At 45.1% G+C, this 22,113-nt stretch overlaps 1 long non-coding RNA gene across 3 annotated transcripts; it reads left to right on the plus strand.

Annotated features, from left to right (window-relative positions):
* The first annotated feature begins 1,330 nt into the window (after nt 1-1,330).
* LOC132681651 (uncharacterized) lies at nt 1,331-21,097 on the plus strand. 3 transcript variants are annotated; one of them, XR_009611173.3, is made up of 5 exons: nt 1,331-1,685; nt 1,975-2,028; nt 2,985-3,158; nt 12,046-12,140; nt 20,587-21,097. It is a non-coding gene; the product is annotated as an uncharacterized LOC132681651 (long non-coding RNA). The 3 variants fall into 3 exon arrangements; XR_009611174.3 differs by having other exon boundaries at nt 3,021-3,158; XR_009611175.3 differs by lacking the exons at nt 12,046-12,140; nt 20,587-21,097 and adding an exon at nt 7,286-7,692.
* The last annotated feature ends 1,016 nt before the right edge of the window (nt 21,098-22,113 follow it).

A 22,113-nucleotide genomic window follows, 5' to 3' on the forward strand; every position in this document is an offset into this window, starting at 1 on the left:
GGTTGGCTGATTGGAAGTGAAAGAAGGTGTCCTTCTCTCCCTGGACAGTATGACTTTTTAAAGGATGCACTAAGTGACTTCCCGGCTCACCAAGATCAATGCGATGTGACATCTGAGAAGGGACAGGAGTAGTGGGTGTTCTCCTTATGTTATTTTTAGACAGCTCATCATTTCTTCCACTGACAGAAATAAAGCTTTTTTTCTCCCCCGTCTTTCTCTCAATAGAATAACAGAGCAACATGGAATGAGTCTAGCTCCGTTAGCTCTCCCACACAATTGCATCTAACCGAAAGATTTCGCTAAGCCACCTATTTAGCGTCATAGTCAAAACACATTGAACATGATTCTGTTATCAGTGTTCGGCCCTGAGAGGCTGTGGAATTTTTAAGGAATATGTAAATTTTTCACACTTTTGTCAGGAAGTGAAGACAATTTTTTCTCTGGATCCAGTTGGAAACCCTCTTCATTATTTGAAAGAGTGCCTTCTGGAAGAGGAGGAGCCTTGCCCAGGGAATTGGGGGTGGTGGAAGGACGCTGCCCTGCTTGAGACGAGGAAATGAAATCTGTTCTTTGGCTCCCTTAATGGTAAGGGACGAGGGATGTGGGAAATGAGAAGGGTCAGGAAGAAGAGTCAGCTTTTGGAAAGAGGCTCTCAATCTCTCCTGGAAAGGAGTGGTCACTCAAGATATGTCCGGAACGGAGTACTGTCTTCACTGTTGCCGAACAAACGGAGTCCCACCTGCACACCCAGTGCACTCTCCCCCATTCCTACATGATCGACCTCATGTTTGGGATGGAAAATGGGGAATGTTGGGATCAGAGAGGCTGAGTTTCTCTGTGCTGTCTCTCTAGGTCACACGGTAACGAGTCTGCCTGTCGGCCGCAGAAACCCCAAGACAGAAACGAGAAAAACTTGTGTAACCATCAGAAACCTGGGGAACTTGTAGAAATCTTGCAGAGACTTGGGGTGCTCAGAGACTCGGGTAATCTGACTCAGATCTATAAGAGCAGAGAGGTTCCAGCTACATCTGGATTACACTTTCCCCCTCTCTCGGTATTTACACAACCTTTTTATATTTCGTAGGCGTATGTCCTGCGCACACGTAGGTTTGGGTCTGTCCATGCACGTGTGTGTGAGAGAGAATATTTACAGCAGGATCTGACCCAAGACGGGGAGCTCACTGCTCTTTTCCATTCTTCTTTTTTCCCTAAGAGCGTGGTTAGCTTGAGACAAATCTGTTAAAAACTTGGGTGAAAACCCTGGGGCCTACAGAGAAAACTTGGCTTGTCATTGAACATTCCAATTGTCCTGGGGTGGAAGGCTCTGACATCATTGGAATCATAATGCTTTTTTGTTCTTTTATTCTTTGGACTTACGTCTTTTATACTTTTCAAAGGACTTTCATATCCTTTATGTCATCTCACACTGACGACATCCCTGCAGGGTGGAAGGACAGGTATTATTATAATAACTCAGCCACTCTTCCAACAACAGTCATCATTCATGACTGAGGCCCCAGAGCCCACAGCAGGAAAAGCAACTGAATCACTTTATGGCCTCCCAATCCCCACCCAGGAAGGTCCTCTGAGGCCGACTGTGTGACCAGGCTTTGCAAGTGGCCGAAGGAAAGAGTCCCGATCAAAGGGCAGCCTGCCTGATGGTCAGATGCCAACAGCTCTGCCTGGTAGGAGCTGGGTGGGTTGGGGAGAGAGATGCTCTCCTGTACGATGACTTTTCTTCTTTTGAGTCTATTAGAGCACGTGAGTTAGAGGCATGGGGTGGGGGTGTGGGGCTCGCCAGAGTGTTTGCTGCCTTCCTTCAGTCTGGGAGATAGAATGCAATGGGACAGGATGAGAAAGAACATTCCCTGTTTTTTCGTTTAGAGTTCCTTCTTTGGTAAAGCAGCAAGAAAGCAAAACTCTCTAGATTTCGAGGAAAGATGCATAATGTTCTTTTCTTTTGTCCTTTCCCAGCCGGTGACGAACATGCTTCTGTAGAGCAAATGGCTGGACTATTTCATGGCCCCAGTGAGTCATTTTATGTTCTTCAGGAACTTCTGTGTTCACAGCATGAATTTAAAAACAATGCGCAGGGGATGCCTGGGCGGCTCAGCCGCTTGAGAGTCTGACCCTTGATTTCGGTTCAGGTCACGATCCCAGGGTCGTGGGATGGGTCCCCACGTTGGGCTCTGTACTCAGCGTGGAGTCCGCTCCAGATTCCCTTTCTTCCCCTCTGTCCCTCTCCCCCGCTTGTGTGCGTGCGCTCTCTCTCTCTCTCTCTCAAAATAAAATAAAATAAACCATAAATAAATAAGTTAACTAATTACAAAAATAAAAATGTGTAAAGTTATCAACCTAGTACCTGCTACACAGTAACAGTTCAGCAAGTGTCATCTATTGCTATAATGATATGCATAATTATATATATACATATGTACCTGTGAGTGTGTGTATGTGTGTGTATATATATACATATACATATATATATATATATGTATATGTATATGTATATATATATAAAATTTACTCTCTGCAACAGAGTAAAGGTTGGTATGTCTCTTGAAGCGGCGGGAGGTGCCACATAGTACTTCCGTGCCTAGGCGTGTCTAGATGAGGCTCATAATTTGAAATTGGCAAAACCAGCGTCCTACCTGTCCAGGGACTGGGGTAAGCCCAGCCCGCATGGAGAGGCCATTGGGTGTAAGATTACCACCAACTCTGCTGGACCCACTAACGCAGGGGGAGCACACCTACAAGCAGACACCATTACTTGGCACTAACACGTGAAACCGTTCATTAGGGGCAGGGAAGCAGTGTGACCGACTCGAACAGGCCTATTCACATTTGTTGGATCATCCCCCACACAATTCCAAAGGCAAGAGCCTGCAGCCATTTTTAAATGTATCCATTTCACAGCCAAGCGAAAATGTTTCTGTACCAAGAATAATCTTACATTAAATTTCTCTTTTTTTTTTTTTTTCCAGCAGCCTAAATTTAACCAGGGGGAATTCTTTTTTTAGACGCTATTCTACTCAACCTTTAAAAATGAAGGATCCGAATTTAATGTGAAATCTGCATTTCATCAAAGATGGGACACCGCGTCCTTGGCTTAATTATTCTTTGGAAATCGAACATCTTTACTACTGCATGCTTAACAGGTAGAAGGAAAAACAAACTGCAGACGATGTGATTCAGGCCTGAGGGACTGGAGGCACTGATTCCATCTACACTGATATCGCATGGGGAACCCCCTTTGCATTGATAATACTCACATGCTGAACTAGCACGCGGTATAATAGTCAGTGATAATGTCGCTCGATGTCTACCCTTAGAAAGAGAATTTAGAGCATGAATCAGTAGAATAATAATACTCCCCAATTACATGACACTTTGCTTTATAATCCGCCCCCCCATAATATGGATCTCTCCATTTTATTCTTTTATTAGCCCCTGGAGGGGAGAGTCACCAGGGCTCAGGGAAGAGAGATTACTGTAGGTGGTGAAGTCAAGATTTGCATCTTACCCTTTTAGAGCACTTCTCTTGCCGTGGTGCAGCTTCCTAATGAACACTGAGAGTTTTGTGAATGGGGGGGGGAAGGAAGTGTAGTAACTGTACCTCAGGAAACAGCTTCGTGAAAAAACAGAGGAAGAACTGAGGGATGAAAGTCAAACTCAGCCGGAGCCTTGATTATGCTTTTGAGGCCTCAGGGTGACCTGGGACAAGTGCCTTAAATATCCACTGCCTCTGGTTTTCATCTCACAGGAGGGAATGTTAATTCTAGTTCTTTCCACCTCATCAAGTTTTTAAGTAAAGAAGGAGCTAATGAATATGAAACTGTTTTAAAAGGTATTAACTCTTTTCAAAATGTAGGCACTGGGAGATGATTTTTGAAATAAAGTATATTGCTAGTTAACAGAAGCACTTGGATCAAATGAATGTACTCAAGGCCTAGGAGGTCCAGTCTACTCCTGGCCATTTAGATGCCTCCAGAAACCAGTGATGGAGCGGGCACCGGGTCCCTGTGCCGTTTCACTTGCATTTCCCTTTTGATGCTAAAAGGTAGAGATTTATCTTGGGAAACTCCTCCCTCTGGATCCAGACAAGAAGGGAGCTTCATCAAGGAATCCACCTTCCCTGGGCACGGGCACCCTGAACAGAAATCGGAGATTGAGCAGAAGGTTATGGTACCTAAGAAGGGTTGGTGCCCATCAGCCTGCAGTGGAGGCTCAGAAGAGGCCTCCCTGCCTCCAGTCTTCCGACAGTTCCTTACTCCTCTGCCTGCCCTGCCTGGTTTCTCAGCCTTCCTTTTGATTCTGGAAATTCTCCCACACCCTTGTAGGAAATCCCATCCATGCCCTCTTAGGGGTTGTTTTACACCACTGAGTCTAAGAGGGGCTTGCCAGGTCACCATAGTTATCAGAACAGAAGATTTCTTGAAAGAGGGACTATTAGAACCCCGTCAATGTTTAGACACGAACAACCTGTTCTTTGAGTTGGCCAGGGTTAGTCCCAGCAACTTGCAAAGAAAACACCCTAATGGTGAAAGCTGCAACACTAACAGATCATTGCAGCCAGAGGAAGGAGGACAGAAGAGTGACGATCAAGAAAATCAAACCATTTGGTCACCTAGTAATCTACTGTGGAACAAAAGACAGGCAAGTCAGGTAAAAGAGCCGCTAATAAGTCTTCAACCACCATTCTTGAAAAAGTCTCCTTTTTTCTTCCTTTGCTAAATCCATAAAAGTTTAAAAGATCAAAATAAAAATATTACGGTTATGACAAAAATTAGTTTCAAACTAAATTACACTATATGTGTATGTGTGTGTGTGTGTGTTCTAAAAAATTTTTTCTGTGGCCATGTAAAGAGTACTGTTTAGTGCTATTAGTTTTATAAGAAATGTACTAGTAACTCTGCTAAGGAAGTTGTCAACTTTTTGTTTTTTTTAACTTTTTAAAAAATATTTATTTTTGGCAGAGAGAGAGAGACACACAGAGCATCAGCGGGGGAGGGGCAGAGAGAGAGGGAGACACAGAATCCAAAGCAGGCTCCAGGCTCTGAGCTGCCAGCACAGAGCCCGACACAGGGCTCGAACTCACAGACTGCGAGATCATGACCTGAGCCGAAGTCGGACGCTCAACCGACCGAGCCACCCAGGCACCCCAGTTGTCAACTTTTTGTATGAAAGTTAACTCTCAGGGTGCACAGGTGGCTCAGTTGGTTAAGCGTCCAACTTCAGCTCAGGTCATGATCTCATGGGTCCTGAGTTCGAGCCCTCCATCGGACAGCTCGGGGCCTGGAGACTGCTTTGGATTCTGTGTCTCCCTCTCTCTGCCCCTTGCTCCACTTGCTCTCTGTCTCTCTCTCAAAAATACAATATTAAAAAAGGAAGGAAGGAAGGAAGGAAGGAAGGAAGGAAGGAAGGAAGGAAGGAGGGAAGGAAGGAAGGAAGTTAACTCTCTTCAAGACTCGGTTCTGCTAAAGTGTATTTGATGGTACGGGGTCATCACGGAATGAAATAGCAAGGAAGAACCGCTTTCCAAAACCTTCGAAATGTCCTAAAATCAGATAAATAAATATCTAGAGATACTTCCACAAGACTGTTCAACAGCCAGAACATCAAACGTGAAAGGGAAATTCAACAGGTTCCCTGCACAATAAAATCACCACCCTCATTTAGTATCACACTGTCTTCACACCTAAACATTGACATATTCCCTCTTTCAAGAAATCTTCTGTTCTGATAACTACTGCAACCTGGCAAGCCCCTCTTAGACTCAGTGGTGTAAAACAATCATTTTCTAATGTTCCCAAATTCCATGGGTCGGGAATGTGTAGCAAGGACGGCTTGACTCTGCTCCGGGATGTCTGATGCCCAAGCTGGGAAGCCATGGTCATGGGGGCGAGAATCGTGTGAAGGTGCCTTCCCTCACATGTCCACCGAGAATGCTGGCTGTCAGCCAGGACCTCAGCTGGGAATGTCAACCAGAGCATACATGAGTAGGCTTTCCATGTGGCCTGGGCTTTCTCGCAGCCTCAGGGCAACTGGACTTCTCACGTGTTGGCTCAGGACTTTTTCCATGATATCCCAGCCAACAGGGTGGGAACTCAATCTCATTTTCTGGGCTAGCCTCCAAAGTTACAGGGCGCCATTTCTGCTGGGCCCAAATGAGTGACAAGCCCATTTAAGAGAAGAACACACCAACTTCCACTCTGAATGGGAAGAGTAACAAAGTCTCCTGATAAAAGACCAGGTGGGATGGGAGAGATTGTGTGGCCACCCTTGGAAGATACAATCTGTCACATCATCAGGGATCTCTTCTTTCCAGCTAGAAATAAGCTCTCCTTCTGTAAATTCTCACAACGCTCTATTTTCGAACTGAGGCTTACAGATTTCCATCTTACACTGTAATTACCATGGAACATGGGCCATCTTCACCATTCGATGAGCTCCTAGGGTTTTCTTTCCTTTTTTTGGATCTTCACGGTACCTTACAGAGCTCCTGGCACTTAGGAAATGCTCAATAAGGTTTACTGAAGAAATGTGGGGTTTTTTTTAACCAGTTTCAGATGGGACTACAGCTGACCCTTGAACAGCACAGCCAAGCCCTGGCCCGATGCAGGTGAAAATTCACATAGAAATCCTGACTCCCCCAAAACTTTACTAATAGCTTTCAACTGACCAAAAGCCTTATAGATAACATAAAGCGTGGATCAATACATATCTTGCATGTGATATGTATTATATACTGAGATCTTAACAATAATTCCCAATTTTTGTGTTACTTTTTAGGGTATTTCTAGGCTATGTGCTTCACCTGGGAGTTTTTTCAAATTGTGGCAAAATCTCCCCCAAATTTCCCAATATATTTATTGAAAAACACCCGCGTGTAAGTGGACTCACACTGTGAGTTCAAGGGCCAACTGTATTAGCTACCTAGGAGACACTCACAAGTGCTTTTGGAAAGAAGGGAGGGATGAAAGAAGGGAGAGCGGGAGGGAGGGAAAGGAGTAGGGGGAGGGGAAGACGATGCAAGGCAAACAGGCAGGCATAACTGTTTGAAGTGAATCGTTCATTTTAGAAACATTTACATTGCTGCATTTAAATTTTTCTCCGGAGGAGAAAAGATCCAGTTCTCCACCTTTCATGTACACAGCTAAAGATCCCTAGGGAAAAACACACAATCACGCTGACAGGTGTCATTTCAAACCCAGGACCGTGAACATCAAGGAGGCACTTGTGTCGTGCTTCCTTAACCCATTTGTGTCCCTCCCTTCCCTCACAGGTGTCTATTTCATACCTTCTCCTCTCGTCTCAACCTTCAACATCTTCTCCAACATCTTTGTTTTCGGTCAATGACCTCCTTCCTTCTGTGAACAACAAAACGATGCAAAGGGAGAGCTGCAGAGACCCCTCCCCTCTCATTGTCCAGCCGGGCCTCCATGCAGAGGCCCTCTGTCTTCCCACCACTGCCATACATGGGCCATCTATGCCCCATTCCAAAGCCAGTCCCGCTGCTCTAATGCTGGACTCTAGTCCCACCTACCATGATGCTCCCAGAAGTCCCACCCCCGTCCCCCTGCACCAACAATGTCAGTAGTTGTGTCAATATGCTGGTATTTCTCCCTTCTTAAAAAGATATCTCTCTTCACCATGATTCACCAACGGCCCATTTGTTTTCTGTCCTTAATAAAAAAAGAAAAAAGTAGTTGAAAGTTGTTTATACTTATTGTTTTATCTACATCTTCTCAAAGTGTCTCTTAAGTTCACCCCAATCAGGTTTTCACCCCTACCACAAAATGTTCTTGTCAAGGTCACCCTTGGACCATCTCAGGACCAAATCCAATTTCCAATCCCCAGTCCCCATATTGCTTGACCCATCGGCAGCATCCAATGCATATCTGTAATTGACTTGGTTTCCAAAACACTGTATTTCCCCCTACCCCCAACTACCTCCCCCACTCTCCTTCTGTATCTCCTTTCTTGGTTCCTTCTCCTCTTCTTCTTTGCATTTAATGTTTGGAGCTCGAAGCTTAGACCTTGAATTCTTCTCCATCTCCCCTCGTTACCTTGTCCAGTTTCTAGTCACAAAGCTTTAAATTACCATCTCTACATGGGAAAGAGCTCCCAGACTTTATCTCCCCCCACAACTCTCGTCCAAACTCCAGACTCAACATCTCTGCTTTAGATGTCTAGGAGGTAGCTTGTACTTAACATGCCCAGTAGTGCTCGTGTAGTCTCTCCCACCTCAGTTGATGGTAAACTCCAATCTTGAAAATGCTTACACCAAAAACACTGCAGTCATTCTTGCCTTCTCTTACATTTTATATCCATTATATCGGGAAGTCCTGTATCCAGACTGTGACCACTTCTCTCCACTGTTTCAAGCTACTACCATCCCTTGGCTATTAGAATTGCCTCCTAACTGGTCTCCTCCCCACCCCCTCCCCCCCAGCTCCTGCCTCCCTACTGTCTGTTAGCAACAGTGCAACCAACATGGTTAGTTAAAATACCAGTCATATCCCGTCTCTCCTCTGGTTAAAGCCCTGCAACACCTCCCCATTTCAATCAGAGGGAAAGCTAGAGTCTAAACAATGACCAACAAGCCACTACATGGTTACTTCTCTGACTTCACCTTTTATTGTTCCCCACCTCCTCCACTGGCCTTGTTCTTTACTTTGAATGTTCCAGGCATGATCCCACATTAAGGTCTTTGCCTTGGCTCGTCCCTCTTTGTGGACTGCTTTTCTTTCGAATATGTGAATGGCTTATTCCCTTATTGCCTACAAATCTTTATTCAAATGCCATCTTTTTTGTGAGTCTACCCTGAACACTCATTTCAACCTTCAGTGACTTGCCCCTGGGCATTCCCAATCTCTCTTACCCTGCTCTGTTTCTTTGGTATCATTTATCATTGTCTAACAGACTATTTAATTTCCCCATTTATTATTTATCATGTCTACTGTTTGTTCTGTATCACTCCCTGCTAGAACATAAGCCTCAGAAGAGCAGAGCCTTTTGTCTGTTTTGTTCACGGACGTGTCGTGAGCCCCTAGAGTACTGCCTGGCACATAGTAGGTGCTTAATGAATAATTTTTGAAAGAATAGTGTGAAGACAAAAATCTGTGCAGAAATGGAGTAGAAGAGGGGCACCTGGGTGGCTCAGTCACCCAGAGTGTCTGACTCTTGATTTGGGCTCAGGTCATGATCCCAGGGTCATGGGATTGAGCCCTGCATCAGGTTCTGCACTCTCTCTCTCTCTCTCTTTCTCTCTCCCTCTCCCCCCTCCCTTCCTCTCTCAAAAAAAAAAAAAAAAAAAAAAAAAAAAAGAAAAGAAAAAGAGGGTAGAAGAGAACTTACATGGTGTGATTTTAGGGACATTGTGGCATTTCTTTTGTCCCAAAGTAGCTTGCCCAACACAATACCAAGGCGTGACCACCCTTCCTTCTCTGGCTTACAAGTGCCACCTTTAGACTCAGTCATTATTAGTCCAGAATAGTGCAGTCAATAGCTAAAACACACACTCATTCTGATGTGTTGGTAGGAGCTCATAGCAAAGTTGGGTTGGGATTGGCAAAGAGGTGAGGGAGACAAGAGACAGGGTGTTAAAGTCAAAGGGCATTGGACTGCAGTGTTTGGCCGGCTCAGTCCAGAGAGCACACGACTCTTAATCTCAGGGTTGTTAAGTCTCATGCCCACATCAGGTGTAGAGATTACTTAAAAATAAAATCTAATAAAAAAGGGGGGGGGGTACTGGACTTCGGAAGAGTTCTATAATCTCCTTTCCTCACCTGAAAAACTGAAGAGGTGTATTGTGATCACTGTGTTTCCTCCACGCAGTGAAGTACAATAAAAAGCCATCTTATTGGAAGTCAGACAGCTAGACTCAAATTCTAGCTTTCTCACTCAGAAGCCTGAGAACACCACCTAACTTCCCTGTCCGCCCTGACCAATTAGCAACATGAAGGCTCCCAGACCATGAAAGACAATGCCCGGGGTGTGTCCTCAGAAACAGAAGTTAAAGGATTTCAGGGGCATTGAAAGATAAACATGGCTGCCTCCATCATTAAGCCTTGCTCTGTAGTCTACATACGGCCAAGACAAACATAGTCTCCCCGATCTTTAAAACATCGTAGCGTTACAAAGAGGACATGTGACATGGAAAGGGATGCTCTTACCTTGTCATCCATTTATTAACTGTGACTATGATGAAAACCTAGAGGGAAACATGTCCTTACAGTAGACCCTGGGGCCCAGGACTATAACTTTAAGTCAAAAGAGACTCAGAGGCGGTACTGTAAAACCCAGCCAGGCCAATCCCCTGGGGTCCTTTTAAGGAACACAGGCATCAGAACCATGTGTCCGCGGCCCTACGGCACAAGTCAAAACAAGTCAGCTCAACAAGACTTTCATTTAGAGCTAATTCACCCTCTCCTGTAAATAAGGTCTAAGGTAGTCATGAACTGGCTAATGTAGCTTGTTCATATTCTTCCAAAATTTTTCATGGACTAGATCACTTTCAGAGTAGCTACAGTCAAATGGTACCCAACAAACGTCCCCTCTCATGCTCTTCCCCACCCTCCCTTCCTGCCTCCCTCCGTGCCTCCAAGAATGGCATGGAAACCATCACGGCATTATGTGTAGAATCAAGAAACTAAGGCGGTGTTAACAAAAAGAAGCCAGACGCCACAAACTGCATCCTGTATGATTGCCATTTATATGAAGTTCAAAACTCAGCGAAACTAATGTAGGAGGTGAGAGGTCAAGGTCATAGCTCAGTTAGTGGTGGCTGCTATTATAAGCACCTGCTAGGGAGTTTCTAGAGTGCTGGTAATGTTCTCCCTCTTCATCTGGGCGATAGTCACATTATAATATACTTTTCCATAGGTTCATTCTACTTCATGTAAAAAACAAACTGGGAAGTGTTTTTGAGGGAAACAGCCTCCTTCATATTATCAGCGAGCCCACAGTTCAATCACACTACAGTGAATATGGTGTCTGTTCTGTTCCAAAATTAAGTATATGGCAAAAAAAAAAAAAAAAGTCACAAAAATTAGTAAAAAATCTATCATACCATCACATATTTGAAAATCAGCATGGGGGCACCTGGGTAGGTCAGGTGGCTGAGCGTCCGACTTCGGCTCAAGTCATGATCTCATGGGTCATGACTTGGAGCCCCACATCAGGCTCGCTGCTGTCAGTACATAGCTCGCTTTGGGTCCTCTGTCCCCCTTTCTCTGCCCCTCCCCTGCTTATGCTCTCTCTCTCAAAAAAATCAATAAAACATTTAAATAAAATAATGTAAAGCAAAAAATAAAAAAAATCAGCTTGGAGGTCTATAATATTTTAGTATCAAATTATTCATGTCTCAAATAGAAACTCTCCAATGTTCACATTTATTTTTAAATTTTGTTTTTTTGTTTTAGAGACAGCATGAGCAGGGAAAAGGGGCAGAGGGAGAGAGAGACTTAAGCAGGCTCCACACCCAGGGTGGAGGCTGACATGTGGCTCAATCCCACAACTCTGATCATGACCTGAGCCAAAATCAAGAGCGGGACATTCAACCGACTGAGCCACCCAGATGCCCCACAAATGTTCACATTAAGGTGGCAGCTACTGCCTACTAAAATACTGACTATATGCAATGCAGGCATTCAATCAGCGTTTGAAAGTTTTGGCAAAGCCAAAGCACGGCCTGAGAACAAAGGAGAAATTGGATTCTAATAGATGTTCTGAGATGTGTTGCTGAGAAAATCCCATACTATAATACTTGAACAAAAACTGTGGTATGGAGGGGTACCTGGATGACTCAGTAGGTTAAGTGTCCCACTCTTGACTTTGGCTCAGGTCATGATCTCATGGTTCCTGGGGTTGGAGCCCCATGACAGCATGGAGCCTCCCTGGGATTCTGCCTCCCTCTCTCTCTCTCTCTCTCTCTGCCCGTCCCCTGCTTTCTCTCTCTCTTTCTCTCTCTCTCTCTCTCACAAAATAAATAAAATGAAGATTTTAAAAAATTGTGATATGGAAACTCTCCTCCCTGCCCAGATTCTGAACCAGTGAGTATGGAGAAATGCCTCTGGTGGAAGAGAAGAGAGCTTCTCCAGGAGAAAGAAGGAAGGAAGGAGAAACTCACCAAACAGGTAATTTCACAGCATCTTCTATTCCCCCGGGGAAGGAATGAGCCAAGGCCAAGATGGCAGCACTGATGCTTTTCTAGTCTCGTGGAAGGAAGCATAGTGGGGTCCAAACTCCCTCAGTTACAGATACCAAGATTTGATTAGTAAGTTAAAAGGTGCCTTTCAATGAGGTGGCTGTTGCTAAAAGGACATTCCACAGATCCAGTCTTCCACAGAGGTGGGTGCCGGCCCCAGTGCTGCTTTTTCCTATCTTTCCCCGAATGTTTTAAGGGGACCATCCTGGGGGGGCACCTGGGTGTCTCAGTCGGTGAAGCGTCCGACTCTTGATTTCAGCTCAGGTCATGATCTCAGGGTTCTTGGGTTTGAGCCCCACGCCGGGCTCTGCACTAACAGTGTGGAGCCTGCTTGGGATTCTCTCTCTCCCTCTCTCTGCCCCTCCCCCGCTCCCTCTCTTGTGCTCACTCTCTCTCTCAAAATAAATAAAATTTAAAAAAAAAAAAGAAAAAGGGAACCATCCTGGAGTGCATGAGGGGTGTCCTTGTGGAATCTGGAGAGACGAACTCTGTGCTGGGCAGAGCTGGGTGACAGGTTTATGACAGCAGGAACTCGGGGGCCAGAACAAAGGAGAGGCAGTGTGATAAGGAGCCAGACTTGCCTGGGCTCAGGGACCTGCCTGCTCAAGTACCTGGAGCTCCACCAGCCCAGGCAGGGAGCGTAAACTCTGTGTGTCTCAGGCTCCTCACCAGCAAAACAGGATAAACACAACCATCTCATGGGTTTATCATCAAGTTTAAATGACCGTATGTACATAAAGCACTTAAAACACCTGGCATACAGAAAATGTTATACGATTTTGGCTGTTATTCATATCATTGCACTAAATAATAATGTAATATAAAAGGCAGGACACATTTGGAAGCCTGGAAATGTACATGCTTTGGTTGTTTTGATTTGCTTTTCTAACCGATCAAGGGAGAAAGTTAATAGGGATGCCCAGATGTATTAGTTGAACCATGTAAAACAGGTGATTTGGGGCCAATTGTGTTGTTGTTGTTGTTGTTGTTGTTGTTGTTGTTGTTTGCCTATGCAACAGCACTTTCATGTGATTTGAACTATTATCAAGAGGGGGGATATGAATGTGGGGTTTTTTCCTGTTTTTTGAACTGTCTGGGCCCCTCTTGAACCTAAGGCCAAGAAGTGCTTATGGATTTGCAGTCCCAGGGCTCAGCCATTAAGCATCCTCTACCCTCAGATGCCTCTGGCAAAGGTGTGCAGCCGGCCACAGCCACACTGGGAGACCCTTTCTTCTCGCCTGAGCTTTTAGGTGGGCAGGGAGGCGGAGAGGGCCCGAAGGCATCCATGGTTTTACCCCAACTATTTCACGGGGCTCTTCAAGTCTGTACGCTCTTCAGATTGAAAAAAAAAAAAAGTGACGTGACCTCCTACTACAAGTCCCAACCCGCGGCTGAGGATGCCAGCCTGGTCTTCCTACAGTGTATGGACCCAGCCTGTTTCACAGTGCACAGTTATTTTTTCACTTGATCCATGAAGGTATAAAATAAATACGAAATCTTCCTTGCCTATCCTCAATAACTGACCCCTTTCCCTAAAATAAATACTCTTAAAGGTTTTTTTTTTTTAGGTATTTAGCCTAAAGAAGTTATGTTTTTACCTGTATTTAGGGTTCTGCTTTTTTTTTTTTTAAGTTTATTTATTTATTTTGAGAGCAAGACAGAGAGAGAGAGAGAGCTAGGAGGGGAGGGGCAGAGATAGAGGGAGAGACAGAATCCCAAGCAGGCTCTGTGCTGTCAGCACAAAACCCAACGCTAGGTTCGAACTCACAAACTGTGAAATCATGACCTGAGCTGAGATCAAGAATCAGATGCTTACCCGACTGAGCCACCCAGGTGCCCCAATATTTCTTTTTTAAAAAAATCTACCCAAATGATGGGATCTTCCATGCATGCTGCTTTTTCTTTCTTTCTTTCTTTCTTTCTTTCTTTCTTTCTTTTTCTTTCTTTCTTTTTCTTCCTTCCTTCCTTCCTTCCTTCCTTCCTTCCTTCCTTTCCTCTCTGTCTCTGTCTCTCTCTCTCTGTCTCTTTCTTTCTTTCCTTAACAACCTACTTAGAAATCTATTCACTACGTACATATAGGAGACCATCCTGGAGTCCACGAGGAGCCCCCAAGGAGTCCTAAAGGTCTGTTGGGGCAATGGTCAGTCATGTTGTAACACTACTAACAGTCCTATCATAAAGTAGCTAGAAGGCTCAGAGGCTAGAGAAGTCTACCTGTGGAAAATTCTATTGCATAGATGTTGCCCCCAATTTTTTAAAACAGTTTTTTTTCCCCATGACCTTCCATGTTCCTCCCAGTTTTTTGCTATTTAAAATGTTGATACGCTATTATCTTTGGCTCAGAGATGCACTATTTTTCGGACAACCTGCTCCCCTGCAGGACACTCCAGTTATTAGGAAATGTGTCCTTGATTTGATATAATATCCAACACTTTTTGAGTTCAAAGTATTGGTCATCAATTATAACTTTAGAGTCAGAGAGACAAAGAAGCATGTGGAATAATGCACTCTCAAGTTTATAAGTCATTGCCAGTTAAGTATTGCACATGTATCCCTGGCAGGCTTGACAGATTTAACAAATAAAAATACAGGACACCCTGATGGATTTAAATCTCAGATAAGTAATGAATAACGTTTTCGGCATGAGTTTGTCCCATGCAATATCTGGGGCATAATTATACTTAATAAATATTAATTGTTTATCTTAAATGCAAATATAACTGATGCCCTGTATTTACCCGGTAAGTATGCACCCTTGGGTTTCTTCTTTCAGCTACAAAGGTCCAGTTCCTGTGACCATTTTCCATACAATTTTATTCCCAGGTCCTCTAGCATTGGGACATCTATTTGTTAAAATTTTTAAGAACTGGGATATATTTTAAAATTGGGACATCTAAATTAAAAAAAAAATTTGTTTATTTTTTCAAGTTTATTTATTTATTTTGAGAGCAAGAGAGAGAAAGCATGAGCAGGGGAGGGGCAGAGAGAGGAAGAGAGAAAGAATCCCAAGCAGGCTCCATACCATCACCACAGAGACTGAGGTGGGGCTTGAACCCAAGAACCATGAGATCATGATCTGAGCCAAAACCAAGAGTCAGACACTTAACCTACCGAGCCACCCGGGTGCCCCACAGCGTGCACTTTCCTTAATGCAAACCCTAGACTTTCATAATGTCACTCACCCTTGAAGTTTCTTCTCTCTATATATATTTTTTGTAACTTTGCCAAATTGTTGGATTATCTTTGAGGCTTTTATAGGAACCAAAGCAAGCAGGTTTCCATAAAACAGATACTATTACCGCTGCTCAATTATTCATTCACCCGATCGTGTGAGCTGGGGCGTGGGCAATGGATCCATTTGTTTTGACACTTCGACTACCAGTTTGGATGGGCCGCGCTGGTTGTTGATGACAGTAAACAGAAACGGTTCAGAGTAGGTAGATTGGGCTCCCAATTTTAAGCCACGAAGGCAGGGGATTAAGAGAGGGAAGAATGGGGAGCAAAGGGGAAGGCAGAAGTCATAAAGGAAAGTGGAAAGAAAAGGCACGGGAGAGGACTCATTACTCTTATCCCTGCTCCTGAGTCCCTAACCCAGGTCATTTCTTCCTTTCTTTTTTGTTTTCTAATGTTTTATTTTTTGAGAGATCGTGCATATGAGCTAGCACAGGGGAGAGGCAGAGAGAGAGAGAGAGAGAGAGAGACAGCAGATCTGAGGCAGGCTCTGCGCTGTCAGTGCAGAGCCCAACGTGGGGACTCAAACTCACTATGATATCACAACCTAAGCCAATGTCCGATGCTTAACCAACTGAGCCACCCAGGTGCCCCTAACCCAGGTCATCTCTATCAGGGAATCATTTTCCTAAATAGCCCTGATAAAATAGAATTCTAGTAACTGCAACTTTTTCTCCACTCAACAGTGCCTCCTGAAGATAATTCCACGTCAACACTCACAGACCCACCTCACTGTTTTCACTACTGCATACAGCGTCACTGTATAAATAGACGACAATTTATGTAGACAGCCATCAAGGTGTTTACCTTTATTGCCATTATAAACAATGCCGCGAGACATATCCTGGTTCAGTCATTCTCCTGCACATTCAATGGGTTTTCGTAAGTGTAACTTCTGAAAAGTAGAATTTCCAGGCCAAAGAAAATGAACTTTAATTTAAATAGATACTGCCAATTTGGAAAAGGTCTGGAAGGTAATGGTCTGTCTTCCGGGGAAGACTGGTGTGACAGCCAAAAGGAATTTTAGCCTTATCTGGAATGTTTGAATTATTTTTTCAAGAACAAGAATGAATTCACTTATTAATTATGTAATGAGAAATAATTTTTAGAAAAGAGATTTTAGACACAGAATACATCAATGGCTTAAATAACCTTGAGAATGAAAGAGATCCAATCAACCTGCCTGAACTCTAAGGGCCCAGGTGATAACAGAGGTGATAACAGCTGTCCTACTGAAAGGAGCTCAGGCTTGCTAGATGCTTCTCCCCCGCCCCACATCACACACCATATACACAACACACACCATGCCCGCATCATACATGCCCCCCACATCACATACTACATACATCACACACACACACACACACACACACACACATACACACACACCCACACTACACGTATACCACAGACCAACCCCCATGCCTCCACACATACCACACATCACACATCCTACCCACACGAACATACACCACACATACACCCCACAAACATACCACACAAACACACTGTCTGAAAGGTATCCTTGCGTGAGTCAAACCTGGTACAAGTTGTGCTTGACGGAATTTGGGTTTCTGAAGGAGAAACCAGTGAGTAGCTTCCCCTGAGGAATGAAACGGGATTAAATCCCGTGAATTTAAACACAGAATTAACGTAGAGGCCAAAATATCTTTATCAAGCTGATTCTGTAGGTTTAAGGATATGGTTTCCATCTGAGAGTGGGTGCTCGTACTAACACGGAATTTAGAACCGAAGAACAGGCCAGACACCCCTACCAGTCAGGCCTCCCCTGGGTCCCTGCTCCCATCAGTGAAGGTCCCAGCAGGATTCAGAAGACACTCTCAAATTAGGATAATTCAGGGAGAGTGCGTCAAAAGTATGGCGGGCGAAAGTGCTCTGAGGTGAAGTTGGTGCGTCGGGGAAAAGCTCTGAGACAGAGATCAGCAGGCAGGAAGTCCACTGGGAAGCATTCGCAAGCCCCACATGTGCGAGGGAGTAACAGAGGCGGAAGAAGCAGAGGGAGGGGTTGAAAGTCCGGGACGTGGCAATTGAAGTCCTCAATTGATCCAAGGACTGGGATGAGCCTTCCCAGATGTCCTGCTCGGTGCAAGGGAGATGGGCCATTACGCTGACCCCACGCTGGACGGGGGCTGCCTCTGGGGAGCGGGCTGTGACCTGAGGGGAGAGTGACCTTGGCTCTCTTTAGCGGAAGGCAGCTCCCGGAGAGGGCCTCGGCTGAGAGGCCCGGGTCACCGAGTCACGAATGTTCTCTGAAGCTGCGGGGATGGTCTCCTCTGTCCAAAAGGGGGATCTGGCAGCTCAGCCCTGGGCCACGTGGATCCACGTTCTTCAAAGGTAAGATCTGGGAACAGCTGCCCCTGGATTCTGGCTGGCCTGTTTTTCTGGATAAATTTCCTCTTAAGGAAGGCTAGTAACATGAAACACGGCTGTTGTTGGGGCAGCTGGTCTCAAGGTCACCGATACACATCATCTCTCCACTCTGCGATTGCTTTAGACGCGTCTCGCTCTCAGTTAGCACCGTTGTGGGTCTAAGGGGTTGACCTGGTGGGCTCACCCTGACCTTCATCAATGACATGCTCTGAGCCCGTGGTCACCATGCCCTTCTCAGGCTGTGGCCACTGCCTTTGTCTATTTATTGTTAAAAATGAGTTAAGGGAGGGGTGCCTGGGTGGCTCAGTGAGTTAAGCAAAGGACTCTTGACTTCAGCTTGGGTCATGATCTCATGGTTCGTGGGATCAAGCCCCTCGTGGGCTCTGTCGCTGTCTCTTAAAATAAATACACTTTTAAAAGAATGGGTAAGGGAGTTCCAAGAGACACCCCAGGATGTGACAGTAGCCCTACCTCCTCCTGATCATCCCAGTCTATTACCCCTGCTTGGATGGAGATTATTTCCCTTGCTTGGAAGACTCTGGCACAAAGGTCAGTCAGCAGATAGGGCTTAAAGCTTAATGTGACACCTGCTGAGTTTCCTGATGGAAATGTTCTCCTTCTGGAAAGGGAGGTATCTAAACCCAGAAAGCCGTGAAGTGCAGTAACACGAAGCAACACTGCCCTAAGTGGGTCACTGGGAATGATACAAGCAAAGCCACACCTCCTTGGTTTCCAGACTCACACTTGCTACCTACTGGTGACACAGCCCCATATCATGGTGGTTGATGTAGGGTGCATTCAGTGTCCTGAGGATGGGGCCCATCCTCATAGCATATCATCTCTAAGCTGAATCCTCAGTGGCTGTTAAGAAGCTGTTTCACTGAAGCCAGCAACTTCTGAGTGACACAGTAGGTGACCAGGCCAGTGGACCCCACGGTCATGCGCCCACTGCCACACCTCTATGTCTACAATTGAGTCTCTCAGTCCAATGACGTGGGATCCTGTGTCAGTGAATGGAGCGCTCTACAAGCCCTTTGACAGTCATGCTGGCAGATGCCTCCGGGCAGAAAAAGCAATCCTATGTCTGGTGTCCGTGTTAATTCAGTCAACATGACTTGCTGCTCCTTCAAGATGGCAGCAGTTGAATGTAATCACTTACCGACAAGTCTCCACAGAGAATGATGCCAAGTTAGCAGCTCATTATTGGTCTCTATCCCTAGAATGTTGGGCAGATCACCCGTGGTGAGAGGAAACCCATGCTGTTAGAAACCCATGCATAGCTTTCATCCCTTCCACCATGGCACGAAGCCCCTTTTGCCAGTATTGGAGTGTCCAAGGATTGACATCACTGGCCAAGGCATTTTCTCAACTTGGTTGTTTAGTGTCTCCTCCATGGTGAATGGATGCTCTCTGTTGAGCATTCACGTTTAATCGGAAGTTTGCAGCATATCATGCTCCCTCCCATAGATGCTTCCATATCCTTCTTCCCCAGACTTCTTTGTCACGTCTCCTCCAATCTTTCTCCCTCTGGATCACCCTCATCAACCAGACAAGCCCTTGATTACTGACCATGAGCCCATATTTATTGTTCCTTTGGCTACTTGTCTCTCAGCACAGAGTGGCTAATCAGATACATCTCCCAAATCCCTGTTGAGAGGATTTCTCTTCACTCTTTCTTTCAAGCAGCCCCTGAACGGAGCTACAGGACAGCAGCTTACTGTCAGCTTACAACAAACACTAAGAGCCAACTCATCTGAAAACTCTCTTTGGCCTTTTACCTCTTTCCTCAGTTGGTCACAGGGGACCTTGTTGGGGGAGGTCATGGAGAGGACATGGCTGCTGGTTGAGCCATGAGCTGGACCCAGGCAACTGAAGGATCCTCACCCCCACCCGCTGCCCATGGAGTGTACGTTCTGCCCATTTATTCTGCCCATTTGTTTTATTGTGTAAAATAATAAAATAGGGAGCCTGGGTGGCTCAGTCGGTTGAGCGTCCAACTCTTGGCTCAGGTCATGATCTCATAGTTCACGAGCTCTGTGTGGAGCCTGCTTGGGATTCTCTCCCTCTCTCGCTCAAATCAATAAACTAAAAAGAAAAGAAAAGAAAAGAAAAGAAAAGAAAAGAAAAGAAAAGAAAAGAAAAGAAAAAAGAAAAAAGAAAAGAACTGTAAAATAGAAGCCATTTAGTTAATTTTTTGAAAGAGAGGAGTGGAATTCATTCTATTATCTTACAAACATGGCTCTCCCTTCCACCCCATCCCAGGGACACTAACAACAAAATCACCTAATAACAATCAGCAGCCTCACTGCATCAGAGGAAGTGAGATTCTCACCTATTTTGGCTGCCAGTCCTTAGGAGGAAAAGCCTAACAGGACAGGCTGAAATTCACTCGCAGGCAGGGGAGGGCTCTCGTCTGGGAATTACGTAATCCCCCCGCAGGGCAAACAGCCAGAAGCCAAATCTGGCAACTCACCAGGGCTTGCTGATTTCTTCGCCTGTCTGTTTGGCCCTTTGGCACACTGCTTTTGTTTTGGTTTGGGATGTTGTGAGTGATGTTTTGAGCGGTGTGAGTATTCTCAGGTCTGCCCCTTCCCTTATTGGGGGAGAAGAAGAGAGCTTCCTTTGTTTGTGAAGCTCAGTAATGATCTAGTTCTTTCTACCGCAGAAGGTGTCAGAGAGTTCAGGGGTTCAAATTTTAATCTCGCACCACTGCGGGTCCTTCTGATGAATTTGTGCTTTAATTTTTCATGCAGGTCTCAGCACCAGACATCATATAAATAAATGAATGCATAAATAAAATTCATGAGGCCGGCCCAGGGATTTGAGGCTGGGAAGCCTTGCTGAGTTCCAGGGACAAGTTTTAACATCAGAGCTTTCTCATCTTATTCTTACCTACGCAAAACTCCATAATGAAGGAACAAAGTAGGTCAGCCCCAGCTGTACTGAAGGAGGACAAGGTGAAAGAATTATCAAAGAAATGCAAAAGCCTGGCGTGGCCATCAGGAGTGCACACTTCTGTAGTGTTTTCTGGTTTTTTTTTCTTTTAGTGATAATCTGGCCAACCAAAAACATGCCAGTGGATTGACTTCTCCACTGTCATCAAAGCAGCAGTCATAAATCTGGATTCCTAACAAGGTTTGTGTGGAAAAGAGCAGTGGGTATTCATGACAACTAAAAGCACTGGGAACCTGTGTGATGTTATTCTTGTGTCTTGGGGTTTTGTTTTCCTGTGTAAAATAATAAAACAACTTCAGTTTCCTCTGACCTCCTGAAAGCTGCTTTCTACGCTTCCTGAAAGCGAAATCCAAATCCACTTTTGGCTGGATTCTACGGACTTTTCCTTGGGATTACCTGCATTCAAATAGCTCTACCAGTCTGCAAACTTTTTGTTCTGCAAAGATGTAAACAAAAACAAAGGTTTTTGGCAATTTGCCATCCTAAAAAGGAGCTAAAGTCAAATCCCACTTTAAAGAAAAGTGGGATTCAGGGGCGCCTGGGTGGCTCAGTCAGTTGAGCATCTGACTTTGGCTCAGGTCATGATCTCATGGTTCGTGACTTTGAGTCCTGCTTAGGGCTCTGACAGCTTTGAGCCCGGAGCCTACAGATTCTGTGTCTCCCTCTCTCTCTGCCCCTCCTCTGCTCACGCTCGCTCTCTTTCTTTCTCAAAAATAAACATAAAAAAATTTTTTTTTAAGAAAAAGAAAAAGTGGGATTTGAAAGACAAACATAATGAATGAAGACAGAAGAAATCATGGACTATGGGTTTTACTTTTCAGAGGGTTTCCTCCAAGAGAGGTCCCCCGTTAGAAAACATTTGCTGAATATTGGGGTGCCTGGGCGTCTTGGTCGGTTAAGCGTCTGACTCTTGATTTCAGCTCAGGTCATGATCTCATGGCTTGTGGGTTCAAGCCCTGCGTTGGGTTCCACAGTGAACAGTGTGGACCCTGCTTGGGATTCTCTCTCTCCCTCCCTCTCTGCCCTTGCCCTGGGCACATGTGCACCCGCACGCACATGCGCACACACACACACACACACACACACACACACATACTGCCTCCCTCGCTCTCAAAAATAAATACTAAAAAAGAAAGAAAACACTTATCACACAGATATAGTCTTAGCAGAAGGACGCACAAGGTCCAGATCAGCCCTTCCTGAAGGCAGGAAGCACTGTTTTCTCTGGTTCTGAAGAGATGCAGGTAAAGCCAGGAGCCTTGCACCTGAAACGCACCTGACCAATAAGTGTAAATTCCCTCCTCACTTATCTCCTTTCCTACCTC

The sequence above is a fragment of the Panthera onca genome, chromosome A1 (assembly GCF_046562875.1).
Source record: "Panthera onca isolate mPanOnc1 chromosome A1, mPanOnc1 haplotype 2, whole genome shotgun sequence".
Lineage (NCBI taxonomy): Eukaryota > Metazoa > Chordata > Mammalia > Carnivora > Felidae > Panthera > Panthera onca.